The sequence below is a fragment of the Zingiber officinale genome, chromosome 1A (assembly GCF_018446385.1).
Source record: "Zingiber officinale cultivar Zhangliang chromosome 1A, Zo_v1.1, whole genome shotgun sequence".
Classification (NCBI taxonomy): Eukaryota; Viridiplantae; Streptophyta; class Magnoliopsida; order Zingiberales; family Zingiberaceae; genus Zingiber; species Zingiber officinale.
The window spans coordinates 47,369,534-47,388,361 of NC_055987.1; positions in this window are offsets into that span (position 1 = coordinate 47,369,534).

Below are 18,828 nucleotides of genomic sequence, written 5' to 3' on the forward strand. Positions count from 1 at the left end.
TCCGAGTCGTCTCCAACTACTTGTTTGACACAATCATCTTCCGAAGGTCATAACTTTTGATTCCGAACTCGGAATCAAGCTCTGTCAGTTGCTACGTGTGCAGAATTTGAAGCTCTACATTTGTATCTACAAAATAGAGTTATAAAAATATATGTATAGACATTTTATATAGATTTATGAGTTAGGTCCTGTCTTCCCGAGACCAGAACCTAGTCAGGGTCTCAATTTAGGGATCCAAAATGGACCTAAACTGGATCGACGCCTACTATCCCTTAACTAGGATGCGTCCTCACAGTCACTCTCCTCCAGTGAGTTACCTTTACTTACCTGCCAGACGTTCGGTCAGCCCCTCGACCCGTCTGGACTTTGTGCCAGCTATCCGTTCAGCCCGTCAACCTAGCTGGACTTCGTGCCAAGCGTCCGGTCAGCCCGTCGACCGACTTGGACTTCGTGCCAACTATCTGGTCAGCCCATTGACCTAGCTGGACTTCTCGCCAAGCGTCCGGTCAGCTCGTCGACCCGCTTGGACTTCGTGCCAGACATCCGGTCAGCCCGTCGACCTGTCTGGACTTAGCTTGCATACTCGATCAAAGCATTAGATAATGACAAACCTAACTTAACCTATTTGTCATTCATCAAAACCTGGGTTAAATCGTTAGTGCTAACCGCACCAACAATCTCCCCCTTTTTGATAGAATGACAACCTGGTTAAGTTAGTGAAAACATATGCAAGAAAAACAAGTAACAACATGCATTTATGTGGTTTTAAAGTTAGTTTGTATTTTCAATTTGGTTTAGCTAACTTAACCACCTAACCCTCAATTTTAGCCTAAAAAATAACCATTTTTTAGAACAATTTTGTAATTTGAAAATCCTAGTCTATTAAACACATTCCTAATTTTCTACGTAAATTACTAAATTCACTTCCAGGGAGTGGTTTGGTAAATATGTCGGCTAAATTTGACTTGGACTCAATGTATTTGAGTTCAATATCACCTTTAGTGACATGGTCCCTAATAAAGTGGTGCCTAATTTCAATGTGTTTGGTTCTTGAATGATGCACTGGATTTTTTGTTAAATTAATTGAACTAATATTGTCAATTAAGACTTTTACATTTGTGATATTTTGTCAATTAAGATTGATATCACGTTTAGCTATAGATATGCCATGATTGTATGCTTATATGCCAGGCCATGCTTAGTTTATTCAGTATACTTAGCATATTCTTTCAAACAGCATGATTTAAAATCATATTTGCATCGTATGCATGTTTTAGTGAGGTAGATGGTTTCTTACTAAGCTTTTTAGCTTACAGATACTATTTTCCTTATACTGCAGATACAGGTAAAAGGAAAATGGACTAGCAGTGGAGGCTGGAGGTCAATGCAGATCAAGATGTGTGTGGAAGGAAATGGAATAAAGATCCTAGGGATCTAGTTTTATTTTATTATGCATTAGAACGTGTTCAGTATGCATTAGTACTTATAGCAAGCGTTATCTTATGTTTCTGTTAGTTAGCAAGAGAACAGTTTAAAACCTTGTTAGTTTTGGTTTCCATATGTTTACATGCCATGAATTAGTATTCTATGCCTTAATCATGTTTAGTATGTTAGCCATTACCTAGTAGAATGTTTCTCTTAGCTTTTATAGTGTTGTGTAATGACCTTGGCACGCATCGGTCGATATCGGGGCCGACACGAAATCGAAACCCGATCGGTCGGTGACCGATCGAGTCTCGATCGGTCGAGACCGATCGAGGACTGGTTTCTGTGACGAAGCTTTCGTTGGTTCCGATCGATCCATGGATCGATCGGAGCCGAGTCGCGAGAAAAAATGGCTCACCGATCGGTCGGACCGTTAGTAAGCCATCGATCTCCTTGACCGATCGGGACACCGGATCGGTCGGCAGACCGATCCAGCAGCGTACAGGATTGCAGCGTAGTTTATGGATCGGTCGGTTGAACGATCCGGAGTTTCCTATCATGCCAGTATCAGTAGATCAGTCTGTGGATCGATCCGAAGTTTATTATCAGTTGTAAACATCTCCCCTAGCATGTGTACAACTCCTAGGTACACCCAGAACACTAAGTTAAACTTTACAGCATTTAGTTCAGTAAAATTTTAAATTAGCCAGTTTTCATTCCGCATTAATAGTCCAGCACAACATAACGTAACGGTTCGGCCTCGCAGCCTAGTCAGTAGGAGGCGGGTCGTTACAGAGTGGTATCAGAGCAGTGTTCCATACTTCCTACACACACATCAGCATTGAACCTGCAGCTTCCAAGTAAGAATACCTCTACTTTATTTATGTATCTTGCTTTCTTGTTATAGCTCATGTTTGTAGATATCTGATGCATGTTAGTATGTGATAGTATGTAACATGATAGCAATAGTTATACAATTATAATTCTATTAGTTATGCATGTCCTGTCCTCTATGTCTTTAGAAACGGTACGAGGACGCCCAGCTAGAAGGACACCAGCTACTGAGCCCCAGCATGAGGCAGGCCTTACAGCATTAGTGGCTCAGTTACAGCAGCAGCTAGCTGAACAGCAACAGGAGATAGCCACCCTCAGGGCTAATCAGCAGAATACCCCCACAGTCACCCCGGAACCAAATCTGATGACTCCAGTGGTCTTAGAGGTTCCACCAGTCCAGCCTACAGCACCAGTACCATCACCAGCAGTCCCAGCAGCTGAGCCAAGAAAGGAAGCCTATTTGATCCAGTGGCAGCGAGTCAAGCCAGAGAACTTCTCAGGCACTAGTGAACCATGGGATGCACAAGCCTGACCTGGAGAGCACGATGGAGCTTCGACTGGCCAGAACACGAGAAGGTGAAGTGTGCCTCCTTACGCTGACGGGAGATGCCGCGTGTGGTGGGAAAGAATCGAACAAGCGCCCGATGAACGGATGTCATGGGGTGACTTGAGAAAGAATTTTTCGAGTTCTTTCACATCGGGTTACAAACCGCCACTCGACGAGTTCACGAGTTTCGTCAGGCAACCTTTCGGTTGAGGAAGCCGTGAAGAAATTCAAGTTGGCTCGTCATGCCCGAGCTAGTCGGCCGGAGAAGGAACGAATCGGTTGATGCTCAAGATCCGAGGCCGAGATAGCGATGAAGCGTGGTGGTGGCATACATAGCCACAAACCACGGAGGAGTTAGTGAGCAGTGCCTTGACCACAGAGCAGCATGAGACAGCAGAAGCAAGTCTCCTCGAGTCCAAAGGCCAAGGAAACTCTCACACTCAAAAGCGCAAGGCCACAGCTCTAACTGAAGCCAACAGCAAGCGCAAATCGGGGAGTGACCAAAAGGAGGACCATCTAGCAAGCGACCCAGTTATCCAAAGTGTGCTAATTCCACCGGGGTTTGTCGCGAGGCACACGAGGATGCTTTGAATGTGGACAAGAAGGGCACATGGCCAAGCAGTGCCGAACAAGACCGGTCTTCCTCGGCCACAGCAGATTCAGTATGCAGGCCAGCCCGCTCAGTTATATCGATGCAGGTCGCTCTAGAAGGTCCACTTATCGGCCAGGCGATTAAAAGCCCCTCCGGCTATGGCGAATCGAGGATCTACTCACTCACGGAGAGGGCGTAGCAATGCCTCGGCGGTTGTCACAGTCGGATTAACATTTCTGATATAGTGCTCTTTTATTTGATCTTGGGCAACCCATTCATATATAGCCGGGATGTTCTCCGAAAAATTAGAAAGACCCTCGGAGGTACTCAGTGGTTAGTGACACTACCTTCGAGAGATCATGGCATCCACACTGGCTCGAGGCGGTCTGCGGTCATTATAGCGATGAGAGCTCTTTTGTGATCCGATAGTGCTAGAGATGACCGACTATGACGTTATCTTTGGAATGGACTTTACGATCAGATACGGCCTCTATAGAGTGTCGTAAATGGAAAGTCGTATTCCAACCTGAAAAACACAGTTCGAGTTCGTCGGAGAACCAAGAGAAAGGCCAAGAGGTTTCTCTCTATGAAGGCACGTAGATTAATGGATTGTGTGGGTTTTTACACGTAGTCAACGCCACCGGGACAAGAACCAAGCGAGAGGTTCGAGTATGTGACTACCAGATCTTCCACGAAGAGTTACCATGCTTAGCACCAGGGAGATTGACTTTGAGATAGAGCTCATTCGCGGTACAAATCCTATCTCAGCGCCTTATCGCATGGCTCAAGCAGAACTGAAGGAACTTCTTGAGCAACTACAAGGGTTTCATATGCCCGAGTCACTCACCATGGGGAGCTTATTGTTCGTGAAGAAGAAGGATGGAAGCATACAACTGTGCATAGACTACGGATCACCGAATCAAGTCACGATCGAAGTATTCCCTTCCCGAATCGATGACGTTCGACCGGTGAAGGGAGCAGCAGTGTTCTCTAAGATAGATCTCAGATCAGGTTATCATCAGGTGAAGGTTAAAGAAGGGGATATACCCAAGACAGCATTCAGAACCAGATACGGACACTACGAGTTCGTAGTCATGCCCTTTGGCGTGACCAATGCTCCAGCTACATTCATGGATCTCATGAACAGAGTATTCAGGGAGTATTTAGATAAGTTTGTTATTGTGTTTATCGATGACATCCTTATCTACTCAGGAACTCAGGAAGAACATTCAGAGCACCTGAAACTAGTATTGCAGACCCTTCAGCAGAACCAGCTATACGCCAAGTTCACGAAATGTGAATTTTGGCTAGATCAGGTGTCCTTCCTGGGTCACATCATCTCAAAGGATGGTATTATGGTAGATCCCAGCAAGATAGAAGCAGTAAGTAACTGGAAGAGACCTAAGAGCCGGTGAAATCGGGAGCTTTACGGGATTAGCGGGATATTCTGAGAAAGTTTGTAGAGGACTTCTCCATGATAGCCTCCCAGCGCGGCTCTTCTTAGGAAAGAACAGAAATTTCGGTGAGCGGAGGGTGTGAGCGGCCTTGAGCTAAAAGGAGATTGACTAGTGCTCCCATTTTGGCTCTACCGGACAACACGGCTTTGACATCTATAGTGATGCCTCTAAGTTGGGACTAGGAGCAGTACTGATGCAAAACGGCAAGGTGATCACCTATGCCTCCAGACAACTCAAGGATTATGAGAAGAATTATCCTACTCATGACCTTGAGCTTGCAGCAGTAGTGTTCGCTCTCAAAATTTGGAGACATTACTTATATGGAGCTCAGTGTAGAGTGTATACAGATCATCAGATGAAGTACTTCTTCACTCGAAGGATCTGAACATGCGACAGCGCAGATGGCTTGAGCTGGTCAAAGACTACGATATAGACATCCTCTACCATCCAGGGAAAGCCAATAAGGTAGCCGACGCACTTAGCAGAAAATCCAGTGCTACCTTATTATCTCTTACAGCCATGTCACCGCCCCTACAGAAGGAGATCGTAGATTTCGGTCTCGAACTCATCGTTGGACAGCTCTCTACTATGACCTTAGAGTCTACCTTGCTTGGTGATATTCAGTCAGCTCAGGAGCAGGACCCTGAAATTCAGAAAATCAAGCAAGGGCTAGCAGAATCAGAAAGTAGAGAATTCAGAGTGTCCGATAGCGGGGTGTTGTATTTTGGTGACAGACTCTGTGTTCCAGATCAGGAGGAGCTACAGAGACAGATTTTAGATGAGGCTCACAAGACTCCCTATGCGATGCATCCAGGTTCCACCAAAATGTATCAAGACCTGAAGAACCATTTTTGGTGGCTCGGGATGAAGCGAGACATCGCCAGATATGTTAGCATCTGCCTCACCTGTCAGAGGGTCAAGGCAGAACATCGGCGACCAGGAGGAGTTCTGCAGCCTATACAGATTCCAGAATGGAAGTGGGAGGATATCTCTATGGATTTCATAGTGGGGCTGCCCAGAACCACGAATGATTTTGACGCCATCTGGGTAATAGTCGACAGGTTGACTAAATCAGCCCACTTCTTAGCTATCAAGATATCCTACTCCATGGAGAAGCTAGCTCAGTTGTATCTCTAGGAGATCGTCAGACTACATGGAGTCCCACGAACCATCATTTCAGACAGAGACAGCAGATTCACATCACACTTCTGGGAGTGTGTACAGTCAGCGTTGGGCACTAAGTTAAAGTTCAGCACAACATTCCATCCTCAGACAGATGGTCAGACGGAGCGAGTAAATCAGGTACTTGAAGATATGCTCCGAGCGTGTGCCCTAGACTTCAAGGGAAGTTGGTGCAAATATCTGAGCTTAGCAGAATTTGCATACAACAACAGCTATCAGGCCACTATCGGCATGGCACCTTACGAGGCTCTCTATGGGCGGAGGTGTAGATCTCCAATCTGCTGGTATGAGAGTGGTGAACAGAAAGAACTAGAACTTCAGACAGATCTAGTAGTAGACAGCAGATCCGCCAGAGGATAGAGACAGCTCAGAGCCGCCAGAAAAGCTATGCTGATACACGGCGCAGACCCTTAGAGTTTTCAGTCGGGGATACAGTGTTCCTTAGAGTAGCTCCCATGAAGGGAGTGATGCGTTTTGGGAAGAAGGGCAAACTTAGTCCCAGATATGTGGGACCATACCTTATCAGCAGAAGAGTGGGCAAGGTAGCATATGAGCTAGAGCTACCCCAGGAAATGTCAGCTGTCCACAACGTATTTCATGTCTCTATGCTGAAGAAGCATACCCCAGATGCCACCCAGGTGATTGAGCCCCAGTCGGTACAGATCCGCGAAGACCTCAGCTATGATAGTCGGCCTATTCAGATAATAGACCGAGCAGTTAAGAAATTGCGGAACAAGGAAGTACCATTAGTCAAAGTCATTTGGCACAGCACTTGGGAGACAGAAGCCAGCATGAGACAGAAGTACCCAGAATTATTCTAAGTTCGAGGACGAACTTTTTATAAGGTATGGGGGATTGTAACGCCCGAAAATTCTCAAAACTATTTTAGGAATATTCTATGATTTTTCTGGAATTATTAGATATTTTTCTGGAATTTTTGGAGTATCGGAAGTAGCAAAAATAAATAGAAAAGTAAAATGGGTTAAGCGGGAATCGAACCCGGGACCTCTCGGGTCCGCTAAACCTTTAGTTAGCCTTAGTAACCGGTGAACCCAGCAGGGCCGTGCTGAAAGAGAAGGGAAACATTTATATTTATATTTGAGTTGGGCCTAGTTACCCACTTAATATAAATTAAAAACTTAAGTTGGTTTGGGTTATTTTTAGTTTGGTTCGGCAACATCTCTTTCTCAAAAACCCTCACCGCCGAACACCCTCTCCTTCTCCTCTTCCTTCTCTCGGCGCCCAAACAAGCCAAAGCCAACCCTAGGGTTCCCTCCCTAGGGCCCTAAGCGCACCTTCCGGCGGCGATTCCAACACAAGAACGTTCCCCTCCGCGAGAAGAACGCGTTGGAGCGAGGAGATTATCGAAAGGATCGTCTTCACCGGGATTCTAGCGAATAGAGTTGTAAGAAAATTAGCGTACGAGGTAAGAAACCCCTCACCTGCAGTATAAGTAGCTCTCGCGTGTTTTCTTTTATGCATTAGATTAGTTTTATTGAATTTTGTCAGCATATAGTGTGTATTTTAACTCTTCTCACAGATTTAGGGATTAGTGAGCATCTCTAGATGGGCCGAGCACGTGTATCCTCTGTAGATAGGGGTTTAGACGCTGCTGGGTGCCTAGAGGTGGTCTTCCTGATCGAGAGGAGAGTTAGAGAGCGCCAAATGCTCGACAAAATGCCTAGCACAGCCTTATGATACAGTGGACATTTAGTTAAATGTCATAGAACATGTTAATTAGCATGATCAGTTTTTATTTCAGCTTTTATGAGACTAGATGTCCAAATGGGTGGGCTCCCATAGTCGCCTCTAGGTTCAGACAACCTAGTTCTAGGTTCAGATAACCTAGATTCAACAAAATAGTATTAGCTATTTCAGTATTTTACTTTTCAGTGGCACTGTACTGGATTAGATATCCATTGGGTCGGGCTCCCATAGTCGTCCCTAGGTTTAGCTAACCTAGTAAACCCTACTAGATTCGAAACTTGCAATCCCGGGTCTAGTTAGGGATGCGCGCACAGCAAGTACAGTTGCTAGGGCCCATCAGCAGCATGTTTAGTATTTTTACTTACTATATGTATATGGTTTTCAACCTTTCACAAATTAGTTCGTGAGTTCAGTACAGTCCTAGCAGTAGCTCAGTATTAGCTTAGCTCAGTTTTTTTTAGTATCAGCTTAGTTCTTCATTGATACCATGTGATTGATATCACGTTCAACTATAGATATACCATGATTGTATGCTTATATGCCATGACATGTTTAGTTTATTCAGTATACTTAGCATATCCTTTCAAACAGCATGATTTAAAATCATATTTGCATCGTATGCATGTTTTAGTGAGGTAGATGGTTTCTTACTAAGCTTTTTAGCTTACAGATACTATTTTTCTTATACTGCAGATACAGGTAAAAGGAAAATGGACTAGCAGTGGAGGCTGGAGGTCAATGCAGATCAAGATGTGTGTGGAAGGAAATGGAATAAAGATCCTAGGGATCTAGTTTTATTTTATTATGCATTAGAACGTGTTCAGTATGCATTAGTACTTATAGCAAGCGTTATCTTATGTTTCTGTTAGTTAGCAAGAGAACAGTTTAAAACCTTGTTAGTTTTGGTTTCCATATGTTTACATGCCATGAATTAGTATTCTATGCCTTAATCATGTTTAGTATGTTAGCCATTACCTAGTAGAATGTTTCTCTTAGCTTTTATAGTGTTGTGTAATGACCTTGGCACGCATTATCAGGGGCCTGATACGAAATCGAACCCCGATCGGTCGCCAGACCGATCAGAGTCTCTCGATCGGTCGCAGACCGATCGGGACCTAATTCGACGAAGCTTTCATTGCGTTCGATCGATCCATGGATCCATCGAGCCGGGTCGCGAGAAAAAAATGGCTCACCGATCGGTCTCCTGACCGATCCAGGACCATTGATCGATCGGCAGACCGATCCAGCCGCATCTGATACAACGTAGTTTATGGATCGGTCGGTTGAATGATCCGGAGTTTCCTATCGTGCCAGTATCAGTAGATCAGTCTGTGGATCGATCCGAAGTTTATTATCAGTTGTAAACATCTCCCCTAGCATGTGTACAACTCCTAGGTACACCCAGAACACTAAGTTAAACTTTACAGTATTTAGTTCAGTAAAATTTTAAATTAGCCAGTTTTCATTCCGCATTAATAGTCCATCACAGCATAACGTAACGGTCCGGCCTCGCAGCCTAGTCAGTAGGTGGCGGGTCGTTACAGGTACTAAGTCCCAGACTTCGTTACACTCAAATTGAGCTAGTTCTTCTTGCATGACTATGATCCAGTCTGGGTCAAGTAGGGATTCAGCTACAGTTTTGGGTTCAATATTTGAGATTAAAGAGATTTGACTTAGATTTCTAAATGATGATCTAGTTTGGACCCTCATGTCTGGGTCACCAATTATTTGATCAGTTGGATGGTTTGGGTTCACTCTTATAGTTCTAGGGGGTTGATTTTCTTGAGGTTGTTCTTCTTCTTCATGATTTAAGGGTTGATTGGTTTCTTCTTGATTACCTTGAGTGAACTCAATTGGTAGGAGTTGGGTTTGTCCTGGGATTTCTTTGGATTCTTCAAATTTTACATTTGTTGTTTCTTCAATTTTTAATGTGACTTTATTATATATTCTGTAACCCCTACTATTTAGTGAGTATCCTACAAAAATTCCATTTTCTATTTTAGAAGTAAATTTTCCTAGATGTTCTCTGGTGTTTAGGATAAAGGCTGGACACCCAAATACTTTAAAGTACTTTATGTTGGGTTATTTGTTATAAAATATTTCAAAGAAAGTTTTATTATGTCTTTTATTTAATGTTGTTCTATTTTGTACATAGCAGGCTGTACTGACAGCTTCTGCCCAAAAATATTTAGGTAAATTGTATTCATTTAACATAGTTCTAGAGGCTTTCAGTAAGGTTCTATTTTTTCTTTCTATAATTTCATTTTGTTGAGGGGTTTTAGGGTACGAAAATTCGTGATGGTAGCCATTTTTAAGACAGAATTTGTTAAAGTTATGATTTTTAAATTCTCCCCCATTGTCACTCCTAATTCTTTTAATTTTAAGATCTTTTTCGTTTTCAATTTGTTTGCAAAAGTTTGTAAAGATTCCAAAAGTTTCATCTTTATGTTTTAAGAATTTTACCCAAGTAAACCTAGAATAATAATATATTATTACTAAGCAATATAAGTTTTCATTTATTGATTTGACTCCATGGGAGTCAAAAAGGTCTAAATGTAGAAGTTCTAATATTGAGTTGGTTTATGGCTGATTAGTTGGTTTGTGAGTGGATTTTGTTTGTTTACCTTGTTGACAAGCATTACATATGGTTGAATCCAAGTTAGGTAATTTTGGTAAGCCTCTAACTAGTCCGTTTAATTTGCTTATATTTCTAAAGTTGGTGTGAGACATCCTCCTATGCCATAACCAAGTTTCTTCTTTTTGTGTTAAATAACACTTAATTGAAAAAGTGGTTAAGTTGATGGCATAGATGTTGTCTTTTCTAAAACCTTTTAGGCTTACAGTAGGATTATCTAGATGTTTGATTAAACATTATGTAGATAGAAATTTAACCTTATACCTAGTATCACACAATTGACTTATACTCAGAAGATTATATTTAAAATTTTCAACAAGTAAAACATTTGTAATTATAAAGTCTATTTTTAACTCAATATTACCTATACCAATTACCTTGAGTTTGCCATTGTTTCCAAGGGCAACTGTTCCTAAGCTTTTGTAAGTGAGTTGAATGAACTTGGTGTGATCTCCAGTCATATGTTTGGAACAACCACTGTCTAAAATCCACTTGGTTTCCTACAGTAAGTAGGAATTAAAGTTAGTCTTTTAAGATTATTTTTGAGCAAGCATTATTTAAGTTAATTTTAAGTTTTGAATTTTGATAAATAAAATTTTAAGAAACTTTAAGTTTTAATTTTTAAAATAATTTTTTAAGTTTTTGAAATTAATTTTTAAGTTTAAAATTAAAATTAAAATTTTGAAATTAATTTTTAAGTTTAAAATTAAAACTTTGAAATTAAGTTTAGAATTAAAATTTTGAAATTAATTTTTAAGTTTAAAATTAAAATTTTGAAATTAATTTTTAAGTTTAAGATTAAAATTTTGAAATTAAGTTTAGAATTAAAATTTTGAAATTAATTTTTAAGTTTAAAATTAAAATTTGAAATTAATTTTTAAGTTTAAGATTAAAATTTTGGAATTAATTTTTAAGTTTAAAATTAAAATTTTGAAATTAAGTTTAGAATTAAAAATTTGAAATTAATTTTTAAGTTTAAAATTAAAACTTTGAAATTAATTTTTAAGTTTAAGATTAAAATTTTGAATTCGAAATTTAAATTAATTCGAGATTCAATTAATTCAAAATTTTAATTTAAAATTTAAATTAATTCAAATTTAATTAATTCCAGATTTAAATTAATTTAAAATTTTAATTTAATTCAAAATTTAATTTAAAAATTAATTTAAACCTTATTCATCTCACCCGATCTAAATTATCAATCAGAGAATTTTATAATTTTGTGAGATGAAGTTGATTTGATTATAGAGTTTGGTTTAACTTGTGTTAGATTCAGGTTTAGCTTTGGTCTCATCAAATAGACATTCTTCGGATAAACCTCTGGGCTCTGATAAGTCATCTGGACATCATTAGAGTAATCATGCCGTCAAAGTTTTCCGAATAGTCCTATCCACGGAGCTTAGTGCTAAACCTTGGTCTAACTAGTTAGGATCCATTTAAGGGTAGCTTCGGTCAGTTCCACTTGGCCAAATGCACTAGATCGAAGCCATATCTTTCTAGACATGCGATGCCCAAGCTTCCCTAACGTACTATCATCCAAAAACTTCACCAGTACCATGATTCAAGTTAAACCTGGTCCCTTTTTAACTAATCCTAATCACCCTGCCGGGTTAGTTTGTTTGGGTTACCCTGTCGGGTATGTTAGTTTTGGAGGTGTCAGCTATTCTGGAGCCTCCCCCTGAATTATTGGCCTTCAATTTAACCTTTTTGATTTAGGTTTATGTCTATTTCTTTTATAGTTATAATTAACTTGGTGATAATTTATATTTTGTTGAGTTTTAAAATGTTCAGATTTTGAATTTTTTGATTCAAGTTTGTATTTTGATTTTTGATTTTCTTTATCAGATTTTATATAATATATTTTATCTTTAGGTATGTAAAGTTGATTAAGTCCTACTTGCGTGGTTAAGCACGCTTTCGGCACCCAAGCTTTACGTGTTGGTTTGAATTGGGTTATTAATGATTTAAAGGTTTTATTTGAGTTCGACTTATATCCGAGTCCGGTTTTATTATAACACGCCTTTTGATTATTCAGGATTAAGTCTAGTTTTTTTGATCTTGTAGTGAATTTTTCTAACATCTCTTTTAAATTGTTAATATCATTTTTTAATGATAAATTCTCCTCCTCAAGTGTTAGATCTTGAGTTGGATTTGAATTTTTGATTTGTTCCTTGAGGTCTTGATTTTCCTCAAGGAGTGATTTGTTTTCATTTTCTATTTTAACTAATTTATTATTTAAGCAGAAATAATTTAAAAAATTTTTTTGTTTAAATCGAAATATACCTCTTCCGGGCCTTCGGAAACGAGTACGGACTCGTGGCTCGATTCGGGTTCGGACCCGTCTTCCGATTCGTCTTCTGATTCAGCTTCGCGAGCCATCAGCGCGAGGTGGCTCTGGTGCTTCTGATCTTCTACCTCCGATTCGTCCGAGGAGGAGTCATCCCACGTCGCTTTGAGAGCCTTTTTTTGGTCGGCTTCGGTTTGTCGTTCTTTAGTCTCGGACACTTGTTCTTGTAGTGCCCCTTCTTGTTACATCCGAAGCAGGTCACATACTTTTATTCCTTGGGAGAACTGATCTTTTGAAGATCCTTCTTGCTGAAGCTCCTTTTTCTCCTGGTGAACATTTTTCTTACCAAGTTCACCAGGTATTCTTCGTCTTCGGAATCTTGGTCGGAATCTTCTTCAGATTCAGGCCTGCTCTTCTTTTCTTTGGAGGAGCCTACAAATAAAGCAACACCTTTCTCGGCTCTAGCATTAGTTTGTTCTTGTAGTTCTAACTCACAAACAAGCTCGTCTAACTTTAATTTAGATAAATTTTTGGAAATTTTGTAGGCATCTATGATCGATGCCCACAAACTATTACATGGAAAAGCATTTAGTGCATACCTTATTAAGTCTCTATTTTTCATCTGGTGGCCTATCGCGTGGAGTCCGTTGAGGATGTCCTTGATCCTCACGTGGAGCTGACTTGCCGTTTCTCCTTCCTGCATTTTTATATTAAAAATTCTATTTAAAAGTAAGTCTCTTTTTGTTATCTTCCCGTCGCTCGTTCCTTCGTGCAGCTCGATCAATTTGTCCCAAAGCTCCTTTGCGTTCTGATGTGGTCTGACCCGGTTCAGTTCTTCTCGTGTTAGACCGCAGTGTAGCGTGTTAATTGCTTTGTTCTCAGTCGATGCCTTTTTCCTCATGTCCGGAGTCCACTGTTCCAGGTCTAGTGGATTTTCGGAGTTGTCGATTGGAGGTCTGTAGGCTTTTATGACGCTGAATCACTGGTCGTAGTCTGTCTTCAGGCAAACCTCCATTCTTTTCTTCCAGTACGAAAAGTCGTCCCTGTTGAATAGGGGAGGACGTACTGTGCTGAAGCTTTCTAATTGAGACATGTTAATCTGCACACACAAAATTAAGCAAAAAAAAAATATCCCAAGACTTCGTCTTGGATTAGCAGTGCGGGAAGAGTTTAATCAAAATGAACTAAGTTGGTGTTGCACCAATTTAGTCTTAATTGCAACGAAAGAAAATATCCAAAACAAGTAATGATACTAGTTTGGACTTATGCGAAAAAACTGAAATTAAAAAAAAAATTCACCCCCTGTCTGATTGGTGGTTGCACCAAATCAGAGCGGTACCCGCTCTGATACCACTTGTTGGATCATGAAACGTCGATAGAGGGGGGGGTGAATATCGATTCGAAAAACAACGAGTATAAACGCAGTGGAATAAGAAAATTGAACACAGTGGATTTACTTCGTTCGGAGCCTGTGACGACTCCTACTCGAAGGCCCGTACTCCGTGAGTACTTTCGTTGGGCAATTCACTAGCAATTTGAAATATAGATTACAAGTTAAGTACAATATTGCTAATAAGGAAAAATTACCGACAATAAAAAGACTTAGAACAGAAAGGAAAAGCTTGTCAGAGATCGCGGCGCAGCAGGAGCACAAGGAAGCAGATTCTTCGTTCTGAGAGTTGTGTCCTTGAAGCTTGCTCACCCCCTCCTTTTATAGCCCTTTGGAGGGGTCTCCAGAGCTTATCAGATCCCAAAAATTCGGATAAGATGAGGAGAGTTCGAATCTAGCTGATCCGAGTCGTCTCCAACTACTTGTTTGACACAATCATCTTCCGAAGGTCATAACTTTTGATTCCGAACTCGGAATCAAGCTCTGTCAGTTGCTACGCGTGCAGAATTTGAAGATCTACATTTGTATCTACAAAATAGAGTTATAAAAATATATGTATAGACATTTTATATAGATTTATGAGTTAGGTCTTGTCTTCCCGAGACCAGAACCTAGTCAGGGTCTCAATTTAGGGATCCAAAATGGACTTAAACTGGACCGACGCCTACTGCCCCTTAACTGGGATGCGTCCTCACAGTCACTCTCCTCCAGTGACTTACCTTTACTTACATGCCAGACGTTCGGTCAGCCCTTCGACCCGTCTGGACTTTGTGCCAGCTATCCGGTCAGCCCGTCGACCTAGCTGGACTTTGTGCCAAGCGTACGGTCAGCCTGTTGACCCACGTGGACTTCGTGCTAGCTATCTGGTCAGCCCGTCGACCTAGCTGGACTTCTTGCCAAGCGTCCGGTCAGCCCGTCGACCCGCTTGGACTTCGTGCCAGACATCCGGTCAGCCCGTCGACCTGTCTGGACTTAGCCTACATACTCGATCAAAGCATTAGATAACGACAAACCTAACTTAACCTATTTGTCATTCATCAAAACCTGGGTTAAATCGTTAGTGTTAACCGCACCAACATAAATGTTTTATCTGGGAATGATATTTCAGTTCCTATAATGGTGTTTATGTCTACCATAAAGTAGCTGCTCCAGCGTGGAGTTTCTATGGTCGTGTGCTTGTTCAAGTATTCATTAGTCCACTTGAATTTACCACTTCATGATATGACGATATACTTACGAAATAAAATGGGAATAATATATGCAAAAATAAATTAATCTGGTGTTTAAAAATATCTGGCAGTAGCTACTACATAATGTAGTAGCTACTTAGTACCACTACAACAAGGTATATCATCCATACATTAACTTAATACATTTACCTGAGAAAATAATATCAATACCTTTACATTACGATTGCATCGTCAGTTATATATTGAACACTGTTCAAAACCCCCATGATCGCTTACATTGCTCTCATACAGATAATGTCATTTTCATATAGGCCAAGTTTTGTCCACATTCATCTCCATTCGGGAATACCCTTCACCAATGTACAGAGTGTTGTGAACACCAAACAGATTAAATTATTTTCCACATGCCTCGCATCCTTTGGAAGTGGCTGGGAAAAGTACTTTGAGGTGATCATCCTCTCCCTAATGCACTCTAGCGGCCTAACCTCATCAACATACATCCATTAGGGCTAGACGATGGTGTTTGGAATAAGGAACTATGTTTACGAGTATGGAAGCATAATCTAAACCGTGGAAGGCAACATGATCGCTTTGTCTTTCCCAATTTGGGAGCTTGATACACTTCATGGTGGCAAAAGGCGATTATGTTCACCCCCAGCAGCCTCGACAACCCGTCCCAGGGCCAACACGGAAGAGGGGCTTGATACACTTCAGGATCTAGAGAGGATGACATGAAAGAAATGGCGAAGATGGTGGCAGTAAAATGTGTGCATTCCATGATTAAGCTACACATTTTCGTTTTTGACAATTAGGAACGGTGCACCCCTCTGTTATATAGGAAAATAGTGGCGCTATATTATTAAATATGATAATGGGTGTGGTCACGAGCCCATAGTTGCCCTTCTGACAAAGCAGCTTCATATTTTCAAACACGGGTTATGATTTATAACAGTTATGACTTGTCATATGGGTTATAGCTGCTATTGCTATGAGTGGTCATTTTATGGATGATGAGAGAGTAATGTACCAGATTTCCACTATATTTTTCTATCAATGATCTGAGATATGGAGCCGAATGTCTCTCTCTATATTGTAGCAGCTACGGATCTATAGCTGCTACAACGTGAAGTAATATGTTGTAGCAATTTTCGGCCCCGAACTGCTACAACATCAACCTAATCACTTGCTGTGTCAAAACGCCACCAGTGGATTTGTGAATACAACTAATCCCTTAGTAATTCAATCTCACAAACAAATGCTACCTTAGTGTATAGAGAGTTACCTAACGATGTAGCAGCTTCCCAAGAGTAGCTGCTACACTGTGTAGCAGTTACTTCGTATTAGCTGCTACATTGTGTATTAATAACTCAATGGTCAGTTATATAATTTAAATAGCGTGGTAATCTAAGTAGAATGTGCAACTGATTATTAGTGGCTACACGATGTATTAGTTAGTGCAGATTAGCTGCTACACATTGTTGTAGCTACTTCGGGGACGTGATCGGCTATAAAGTGTACCATCTACTACGAATGCATCAAACAAACCTTAATCTATATATATAAATCCATGATCAATTATATTATTTGAAATTATTTTATTTATGGAGTTAACCAATCATTAATTGAGTGATCGCAGAAAGAGGGATGGTGATGAAAGGTAGTTTTGTGGAGAAATGATTTTCTAATAACCAAATTTAGTTATATGTGATACATCTCAGATTCTTATCGGAATAATAGCGTAACGTTCATAGCAGATGGAAATTGATCTGTAATCAGTCATACCCGCTTGCCGATAGTTTGACAGACCTATCCTCATAACGCAAAGGTCAAGGTGTTAGACTCTATAAAAATAGTGCAATAATTATAAGCCACAATTTTTCCAAATGTAGTTATATAGGGACAAAAACACATGAACGTACCAGCTATAGATGCCAAATCTTCTTCATAGGATTCGTCATCGTTGGTATTCTCCTTCCCTGTAGCAGTTGACCTGACCATCGTATAGTTATTAACTTTATTGCTAATGGATGATAATCATTGATATGCTCAGCTAATAACTTATGCTCTAAGGAGATAATTAATGGGTGCATACCCCTGCTGCAATAATGGAAAGTTCCGCTTGTCGTGTGAGACACCTTGGTGACCGCATCCACGACATAGCTTGGATTTTTAGGTTGACGTTTCTTTTGAAGATTTCAATCATTTTCCACAACCCTTTGCCCTTACTAAAGAAGGATCAACAATAGAGGCGCCCCCATCAATGTCTTTCTTCCTTTCACTTGGGTTGTCAATTTTTCGGCTGATGTCCAACTCTTGAATTTTACTGTATTTACAATCGAATTGGTCATCCAAAAAGTTTATCCCCTCATCAGTCAAAGAAGCAACATCAATCACTACTGAAGCTTTATAGGACAACCTCAAGTGTCTTGCCATCAATTTAGCATCTGGACTGCGGATGGAAATTTGCTCCCCAAAATCATAGCTTGCCCCAACCTTGACATTTCTTGTCCATCTGTTGAGTATGTACTTATCAGGTAGTAGAAACACTTGGTTAATACGGGAAAAAGCTAACATATGCCTACATGGAATGTCCTCGAACTCAAATTTACTACAACTACACGATATGTAGTCTGTATGCTTGTCATGCGTGAGGACCCTTGGTTTTGCAGATGAACCACTCTGAAAATTCATGACATTATAACCCACTAAACCACCAACTATAGATGCTTGTTGCACAATATAACCATGACTCACACTCATTTCACTTTGAAAATCCAACAATTTCTTTTTGGTGTACACCCTAACCATTTGAGATTCCATAGGCCAGTGTGTTTTAACCTTTGCCTGCTCAACCATATCAATATGGTCGGCAGCTAACTCATTGTGTCTTTGGTGTCGCAATGCTCTATTAAACCGCGTGATAAAATCCATCAATGAGTTCTTATGTGATACATACTTCTTGAAAAATGAATGTGAGCTTTCAGATCGCTGACTACTTGACATTCCAGCAGTAAAAACATGGCTAAAGAATAATGGGATCCACCTTTGTCATAACTCATACATCAATGTTAATCAATCATTTTTCTCCAAGCCAGAAGACCTGATAACTTCTTCCCATGACCTATCAAATTCGTCAGGGGTTGAGGAATTAACAATTACATCCCTTATGGTTTGATAGTAGTTGCGAAAGGTCAAAGGGGGTAATTTATCTGGAAATTTATTGAGAATGTGCCATAAGTAATATTGATGCACTGTATGTGGTAATACTTGGGCAATGACCTTCGTCAACGCTGGATCCTGATCGGTAATGATCACAGTTGGTGGACCTTTAGGCATGACTTTTATGAACTTCTAAGCAACCAAACAAATGACTCCATTTTCTCATCACTTAGAAAGGCACAGCCAAATATAATGCTCTGATGATGATTAACTTCTACGAAGGGTGCAAAAATCAACCCATATTTGTTGGTGTTATATGTGGTATCAAATACAACTGCATCACCAAAGACGTTGTATGCCCTCCTCGATACATGATCCATCCAAAAACACCTAGTGAATCTTTCTGTTGAATCAGTCTCATAA